Source organism: Bison bison, unplaced genomic scaffold, assembly GCF_000754665.1.
Source record: "Bison bison bison isolate TAMUID 2011002044 unplaced genomic scaffold, Bison_UMD1.0 scf7180017864064, whole genome shotgun sequence".
NCBI lineage: Eukaryota > Metazoa > Chordata > Mammalia > Artiodactyla > Bovidae > Bison > Bison bison.
In genome coordinates, this window is record NW_011494636.1 from 2,393,441 (window position 1) to 2,402,561 (window position 9,121).

The 9,121-nt window shown below is 43.7% G+C and overlaps 1 pseudogene; it reads right to left on the reverse strand.

Moving 5' to 3' along the window:
- Positions 1–1,665: 1,665 nt before the first annotated feature.
- On the reverse strand, positions 1,666–2,452 carry LOC104986216 (annotated as a pseudogene).
- Between the last annotated feature and the right edge of the window lie 6,669 nt (positions 2,453–9,121).

A 9,121-nucleotide genomic window follows, 5' to 3' on the forward strand; every position in this document is an offset into this window, starting at 1 on the left:
ATGAGATTAGAAGACGAGGATACTTGTCAAGTGCCTGGTACTTTGCAGGTAGTGGGTTTAAAACAGAAAGCAAGTGGATCCAATCTCCTGTCTAATATCAGAGTAGGCACTGCTAGGATATTTTATGGTGGCCTGGCCATGAGATCTGTCGGGAGATTGACTGCCCTCCTTCATTTAGAGCTCCTTAGTGCTTGGGCAGGAGAGTAGTAGCTCCTCTTCTACATGAGGCTCACATGTATTCAATCACTTCAGTACCCGTCGTCCCAGCAGCACTGAGGCTGAGCTGGGAAGAATTTCCTTCTCCCTTCCACACTCCTCTCCTGGGCTCCAGGATTTGTATCTATTTTTCCCTCTGGACACACCTTCATGTTTAACTAAGCCTGGTTGTTGTTTAGTTGTTCAGTCATGTCTGACTCTTTCATGACCCCATGGACTGTAGCCCACCAGGTTCCTCTGTCCTTGGGATTTTCCAGACAAGAATACTGGAGTGAGTTGCCATTGCCTGTTGTAGGGGATCTTCCTGACCCAGGGATCAAACCCACATCTCCTGTATTGGCAGGCGGATTCTTTACTGCTAAACCAACTAAGCCTGGCTATTTATTGCTTGTTTAAAATCATGGCTTTTGCATGTGCTTTGGGGAGAAGAAGACATCTGAGAGCCACAGTAGATGCTCCCAACCCCTTAAACCCAAGAGATGCCTGATCTCAGTCCCCTTGCCCTGCCCGTGGCTCTCGGCTCTGTCTTTGTGATGTGTCAAACAGGGGCCACTCTTTTTTGTGCCCTTCTGGAGGGGAAGAAGAGTCCTGTTAAACATGTGCAGAACTAGCCCAGGAAGGTAAGGTGACCACATTAGGAAAACAGGGTGACTGTATTTTCAGAAACAGTATGAGGATCCAGGGGCAAAGTAGCTATTAAAAAAAAAATTATTTATTTTTGACTGTGCTGGGTCTTCATTACTGTCTGGGCTTTTGTGTAGTTGCGACCAGCAGTGGCTTCTCTTGTTACCGAGCACTGTTCTAGGGTGCATGGGCTTCAGAGCACCGCTGATAGCTGTGGCGCATGGGCCTAGTTGCTGTGAGGCCTGTGGGATTTTTCTGGATCAGGGATTGAACCCGAGGCTCCTGAATAGGCACGCAGATTCTTTGCCACTGAGCCACCAGGGAAGCCCCTCCACCTTCATTTTTATTGCGAAATGATGTCAAGTAACTCTGAGTATATAGAGGAGGAATCTGTTTTAAGCAGGTCTAAGGGAGTTGATGATGGACAGGGAGGCCTGGAGTGCTGCAATTCATGGGGTTGCAAAGAGTCGGACACGACTGAGAGACTGAACTGAACTGAGGTGATGTTTACAATGTTTCCCACTAGGGCAGCGCCCCTCACCCCCTGCACAGGCCGGTTAACTCTCTAGGAGTTATACAAAAGGACTTTTAAAATGATTGCTTAAATTTAACTCCGAAGATCTTTGCCATCTCTTGTCTTTACGGGTGGTGTAGGTTTCTTTCTGTAAGAAGCACTTCTGAAGTGGCAAAGAAAATACCACAGAATTAGAGTAAGTTTAGTAAAATTATAAATATTGCTTTCAATCTTCTCATTTTTTTTTATTAATCACTTGGTATTATCTTTAAGTACAAAGACATTTCCAATCATATCACATAGAGATCATTTTATCCACTGCTCTGTTTGGCTACCAGTCTCCTGTCTCTCTCCTCAGCAATGGTAAGGCGAATACCCTTTCTACAGGGAAGAGAGATCCACCATTTGTTGCCTTTGCCAATAATGAAAATGTTCGGGAGCCATGTGGCAAAACTGTTGCTGTTTGCACCTTTCATATGAACCACATCAAAAGAACCTGATGTCTCTCCCAGTTGGCAATCACACCATTTCTTCCCAGGTTAGCACCTCCAGCCACCACGCACAGGTTACCAGTGTCAAATTTGATGAAATCAGTAATCTTGCCAGTCTCCAAGCCAATTTGAATGGTGTCATTCACCTTGATGAGGGGATTGGAGTAATGGATGGTGCGAGCATCATGGGTCACCAGATGAAGGATTCCTTTTGTCCCCACAAAGATCTTTTTTACTTTGCACAGTTTATACTTGGCCGCCTCAGGTGTAATATGATGAACAGCAAATGATCCTTGGTGTCACAGATCAAATGAAAATTCTCTCTAGTCTTATCAATGCTGATGACATCCATAAAACCAGTAGGGTAGGTTATATTGGTGTGGAGTTTGCCATTGATGTTAATGAAATGCTGCATGCAAATCTTCATTTCATCTCCTGTTAGGGCATAATTAAACCTGCTCCTTAGGAGAATGGTTAGGGGTAGACATTCCCTCAGCTTGTGGGGACCGGTAGATGGACAAGGGGCAAGCACACCAGGCAGTTTATCCAGCATCCAGTGTTTTGGAGCGGCTGCGTGCTTCGGGTGCTTCTTGGGACCCTGAGCCATGGCTGTGCTAGGCGTGAAAAGAGGCCTGCCTTCTTCCCCATCTTCTCACTTTGCTCAACTATTTCTATTTTTCCATATTATTTTTCCTCATGCATACACATATCTATTTAATTGCAATCAATTTGAATATTATCTTGAAATGTATATTAATTTTATACTATGAAGTCTTCCTCATATTTTATAGACTTTCTATTATAATTTTAATTTCTGTGTAATATTCCATCTTATTTGTATAAATTTGTTAAATCATTATCAGAGTGCTGTATGTATTTAGCTTTTCAACAAATATTTTCAGTGTATGGTATATACTTGGGACTGTACAAGGTCGACCTTTTTATGCTGTAATGAGCAGTTTTGTGCCTATATATTTTTTCTTCTGTTTGTTACTTTAGGGTAGCTTCCTTGGAGTGGGATGACCAGGCCAAAAGCTGTGAATTTTTTCTGACAAATGCTTTGCATTAACAATCCAAAGTGATTGTACTATTATATCATGACAAGCAGTACATGAGTACATTAATTTTGCCCTGTGCTCACTAGCATTAAATGTTATCATTTTTTATGGTTTTTCTAAAAGCATCATTTCCCACAAAACCCTAAAATAATCAGGAGAAAGCAGCGTTTACTGCCCTGAAGTTGTCCGTTTTCAGGTCATGCTTACATGATGGCAATGAGGTTTTAATCAGGTAACTATGCTATCTTTTTATTTTTCTTTCACTGAAGTGTTTTCAGTTGAGGGGAAACGTTCAGCTATTGACTCAGATTCACATCATCCCTTTGCTTTAACACCTCCAACAAGTTCCTTGAAGACGGACCACATGAAGGCAGGGGTGAGCTGATGGTGGGTATGGAGGTGGTGACATGAAGTTGCCCAGTGACTCAAAACAGACCAGCCCCAACTCAGGGAGAGGCCACGTCTGGCACCTGCTGTGAGAGCTTCCCCCCAGCTCCCCCGCACTGGTCCTCCCACTCAAGCGGCTGCCTGCAGGAAGATCTTTGAAAGAAGAGGAAAGAATATTATATTCAATACCTAGAAAAAAGCATGATAGACACGGCTGGCTTCTAAAAATTGCTGAGCTTAATAGAAAAGACTTTTGAAATCTTGCTTGGATCCAGAAATCCTCACTCTGTAGAGCAGCTGATTCAAGATTTTTAAAAATGAATCTTCTCTTGTGGTTCTCTTCTTGCATTTATTCATGCATATTTATTCCCCAGTGTGTTTCAGAAAGGGTCTGGTGCACATTTCCTTTTCTGCAGAGGGAGATTAGAAATTTAAAGAAGAGTCAGGTTTCTCTCAAGCCAGGCAAGGCAGTGGGGAGCTCTGCTGAAGAGATATGGAGCTATGACTTCAGACTATTGCAGGTAAAAGTGAGAAATAGCAGAGAGCTGCAGGCGGATAAGCAGGCTATTGATAAAGACCATATATTTTTTTTTAATTTCTTAAAGAGATTCTGAACATAGGCATCCCTCATTTATTGTGCTTGATTTTATTGTACTCTGCAAATACTGCAGTTTTTACAAATTGAAGATTGCCAGCTCCATGTTATGAAATGATGGTTAACATGTGTTTTAGCAATACCATTTTTAAATTAAGGTATGTACATTGCTTTTTTAGTTCTTTTTAGAATTTTATTTATTTTTAAATTGAAATATAGTTAATTTGGGCTTCCCTGGTGGCTCAGATGGTAAAGAATCTGCCTGCAATGCGGAAGATCAGGTTCAATCCCTGGGTAAGAAAGATCCCCTGGATAAAAGAATGGCAACCCATTCCAGTATTCTTATCTGGAGAGTTCCATGGACAGAGGAGCTTGGTAGGCTACTGTCCATGGGGTCACAAAGAGTCAGACATGACTGAGCGATTGACACATTCACTTTTATAGTTGATTTACATTGGTGTGTTAGTTTCAAGTGTACAGCAAAGGGATTCAATTATTTTTCAGATTCTTTACCATTATAAGTTATCATAAGATACTGAGTGTAGCTCCCTGTGCTATTCAGTAGATAAGGTATGTACATTGTTTTTTAAGACATAGTGTTCTTGCACACTTAATAGACTTCAGTAGAGTGTGAACATCGGAGAAGGCGATGGCACCCCACTCCAGTACTCTTGCCTAGAAAATCCCGTGGACAGAGGAGCCTGGTGGGCTGCAGTCTGTGGGGTCGCGAAGAGTCGGACACGACTAAGCGACTTCACTTTCACTTTTCACTTTCATGCATTGGAGAAGGAAATGGCAACCCACTCCAGTGTTCTTGCCTTGAGAATCCCAGGGACGGGGGAGCCTGGTGGGCTGCCGTCTATGGGGTTGCAAAGAGTTGGATACAACTGAAGTGACTTAGCAGCAGCAGCAGAGTGTGAACATAATGGGAAACCAAAAAAATTAGTGTGACTGGCTTTATTGCAATATTCACTTTTTTGTGGTAGTCGGAACCAAACCCTCCCCATGTGTGAGGTATGCCTATATTTTGAAGTGGATGCACTGATCAATTCCTACAGGAAGAAAATACAAGAAATGAACATCATTCTACTTTTTAAAACAGGAAATTAATTTGCAGGCTCAGGGGAAAAGGTGGATGGAGTGTATTGCCTTTGTGCTAGCTCTTAAGGAAGTATGTGTTGTGCTGGAGAAGACTGTACACCATTTGACTGAATGTTATTGTTGTCAGATGTACCCAGACCTGCTGCAGCAAATAGTAACCCCTTCCAGCCCATGGGATGGTCTCTGTTTGAGGCACAGGGCTCTGTCCTTGACCTTGGCTTTTTCCTGTTCAAGAACATGACTCGACTGAGGAAAGAACGTTATACAGTCCAGCAGATGGGACAAAGCTCAGAGGAACCTAGTAACAGTGATGGCAGGACAGAGATTTGAAAATAATTTTAGTGGCCTGGAATTAAAAACTGAAACTGAAACTAACATGATGAAGTGAAAAACTTCAAAGATTTAAAAAAAGGAATTGTTCAAATATAGAACGAGAACGGTTCCTGGGAAAAGATCTGGGAGTAATGATATGCAGCAGCTAAAGAAATGATGGGGATTCACAGACAAGCAGGCTCTAGATAAGCTTGAAAACATTTGCCTGTGGACACTGCTCCAGCATTCCCAGGCCTGGAGTCCCCTAGAATTTCCATGAGGGACTCAGAGGCAGCAGTGCAGTCAGAGCAGGCCCCCAGGAGGGTTAGAAGGTTTAAGAACAAAGAGAAAGCAAACAATCCCCCCCCCACCCTCATATACACAAACCCTACAAAAAATGGAGTATTTTTAAAAAGTGTGAAATATAAAGGGGGACTTGAGAGTTATTCTTAAATCCTGCAATAGATTTTATATAGAAGTGGGACTGACTAGTTTTAGGTGACATTGTACACCAGAACTAGTTCTCTAAACCTCTGTAATCCCATCTTCACCCACTCGGTTCCCAGCAGCTCCTCTAACAAAGCTTCACTGAGTGTCTGGAAAAAATATCAGCCCATCATCCTTTCTCCCATACTCCTCTCCCTGATGTGTTTTTCTTCACAGCACATGTAAGCAACTGAATACTGATATTTACTTGTTTCTGGGCAGCTTTTGAGAGGCAGCATGCCTTGGTGAATGATGCTAGGCAATAGAGTCTGACTTCCTGGTTCAGAGCCCAGTCTTGTTTCTTTCTAAGCATTTGACTTTAGGCATGTTTGTTGACCTTTCTGAACTCCTCATCGCTTCCATCTCCTCGTCTATAAATGGGAGATCATGAGCGTACCTGCTTCACAGGTTGAGCTTGTGCTCTGTTTCTCAGTTGTGTCTGACTCTTTGTGACCACATGGACTCTAGCCCGCCAGGCTCCTCTGGCCATGGGATTCTCCAGGCAAGAAGACGAGTGGGTTGGCATTTCCTTCTCCAGGGGATCTTCTGACCCAGGGATTGAACCCACATCTCCTGCAATCCATGCATTGCGTGGATTCTTTACCTCTAGAACCATTGGAGAAGCCCCTCAAAGTGTAGTTGTAAGCATTAAAAGAGTGTTTTCCTGCAAAGAGCTTAGCTGCATACCTACCTATGTCCTCAAAATCTGTTTTCTGTTTTTGTTTTTCATTATTACCACATAGAAAAGCAGGAACTCTGTTACATTTTAGTCCTATGACAAAGTAGGTGCTCTCTAAAAATTTATTGAGCCAGTAAGTTTAATGGGTGGAAGTTTCAAGCAGCCAGATGGTATTTTGTTGTAAATGGGAAGGAACTTGCCCCAAATCAAAGCTTGTTAAGATCAGAAAGGCTGTCTGGGAGATAATGTATCCAGACACCTGAAATAATGAGGAAGGGGTTGGTGGTCCTTGATTTGGGTGGGGTACAAAACATCTCTGCTTAGAATAGGATGGAGGATCTGTAGTTTCTGAGTGGGGAAGTGATCTGATGATGAGGCAAAGATCATCACTGACTTCATGCCAGATTTGGCTCCTTTGTGGGCTTTCCAGGTGGCCCAGTGGTAAAGAATCTGCCTGCCAAGTAGGAGATGCAGGAGATGTGGGTTCGATTCCTTGGGTTGGGAAGATGCTCTGGAGTAGGAAATGGCAACCCACTCCAGTATTCTTGCCTGGGATCCCATAGACAGAAGAGCTTGGAGGGCTACAGTCCATGGGGTCACAGAGAGTCTGACACGACTGAGCGACTAAACAACAACAACAAGGGTTCCTTTGTGTGTAAATAACACAAACAGACCCTGGGGCTTTCAGCTCACTGGGAAGCTGGAGAAGCAGATTGGCAAACAGGAGGGGACCGGCTTGGTCCTGGTAGGTCAGGAGGCAGGAAGCACAAAATACTTTAATCCTAATTCTGAGTGATATGTCTTCACTGGCTTCTGCAGTGTGAATGGGGTGGATGCTCTCCTATGAAGACCCACAAAAGAGGAAATACCCCCAAGCAGGAAGTAGGTTGGTTGCTGGGGAGTATGGCCAACAGCCCATGTCCCAACCTGTTGAATGTACATCTTCCCAATGAGCTCTGGCGGTGGGAGGACAGTCTTGTTCTGCAGACCTGGGTTATGAAGAGAATTTGTGCTCAATCCCCAGCCAGCAGCCTCTCCTTTGCTATTTCTTCATCTGCCCGTCATCCAGCTTGGTGATGTGCCATGTGTCTCTTCATGGGCCACAGTTGATGCCTCACATGTGGTGACTTGGTGACTGTAACCTTTATGGTCTTGTAACACTAGCAGTGCTTCCCTGATGCTCAGTGATAAAGAATCTGCCTGCAAAGCAGGAGATGTGGGTTCGATCCTTGGGTCAGGGAGATTCCCCTGGAGAAAGAAATGACAACCAACTCCAGTATTTGAGCCTGGGAAATTCCATGGACAGAGGAGCTTGGCGGGCTGCAGTCCATGAGGTCACAAAAGAGTCAGACATGACTTAGCGACTAAACAACAACAAACACTAACAGTAGTCCTGTAATATTCAGAAAAATGATTGCTACCATGTCTGAGACTGCTCCAGATGTCAAGCACTGAGTCTGGCCATTTACATGCACTATGGCTTTAATTTTGGGGGCTCCAAAATCACTGCAGATGATGACTGCACCCATGCAATTAAAAGACACTCCTTGTAAGAAAAGCTATGACCAACCTAGACAGCATATTAAAAAGTAGAGACATTACTTTGCCAACAGAGGTCCATCTAGTCAAAGCTATAGTTTTTCCAGTAGTCATGTATGGATGTGAGGGTTGGACTCTAAAGAAAGCTGAGCACCGAAGAATTGATACTTTTGAACTGCGGTGTCGAAGAAGACTCTTGAGAGTCCCATGGACTACCAGGAGATCCAACCAGCCAATCATAAAGGAAATCAGTTCTAAATGTTCATTGGAAGGACTGATGCTGAAGCTGAAGCTCCAATACTTTGGACACCTGATGTGAAAAACTGACTCATTGGAAAAGACCTTGATGCCGAGAAAGATTGAAGGCAGGAGGAGAAGGGGACTACAGAGGATGAGATGGTTAGATGGCATTACCGACTTGGTGGACAATGAGTTTGAGTAAGCTCTGGGAGTTGGTGATGGACAGGGAAGCCTGGCATACTGCAGTCCATGGGGGTGCAAAGAGTCAGACATAACTGAGCGACTGAACTAACTGACTGACTGCTTTAAATTCTCATATCCTTGAAGAATTTATACTTTTCCTATTTGATAAGTGGGGAAACTGATGCGGATAAAGGTAAAGTAATTTTGCCAAGGTTGTTGAGTGAGGAAATATGAAGCTGGGATTTGTAAGCCTTTGTTGGCCTCTGAGTCTCCCATCATGTAGGCAGCAAACCAAAGGTGAAGAGATCTTCCATCCTTACCTTGGCAAAATGTCAATAGAAGATCTGTCACCTGGAGCTTGGTCTTCTCTAACTTACTTCATTAAGCAAATATACGTACTTGTAAAGAAACTTCTAAATAGTAACCCTGGCCCCTGGCCCAGCCACATAGGTGCATTCAAGTCCCGCAGGCATGGATAGTCTACCCGGAAGAAGGTGCAACTTGAGAGCTGGAGACTGGGAGTGTCCCCTCTCACGTCTCTTCTTGGTCACTGCCTTTCTTTCCCATCCTGGGAAGAACATGCCGTATGGTGTCTGCTCCCTTTCCCTGTCTTGTCTGAATTTTTCTCTTCTCTCCTCTCTTCTTCCTTCTTCTCCCCTCTCATCCTTTCTTTTGTTGTCTTTCTTCTTCTAGCTT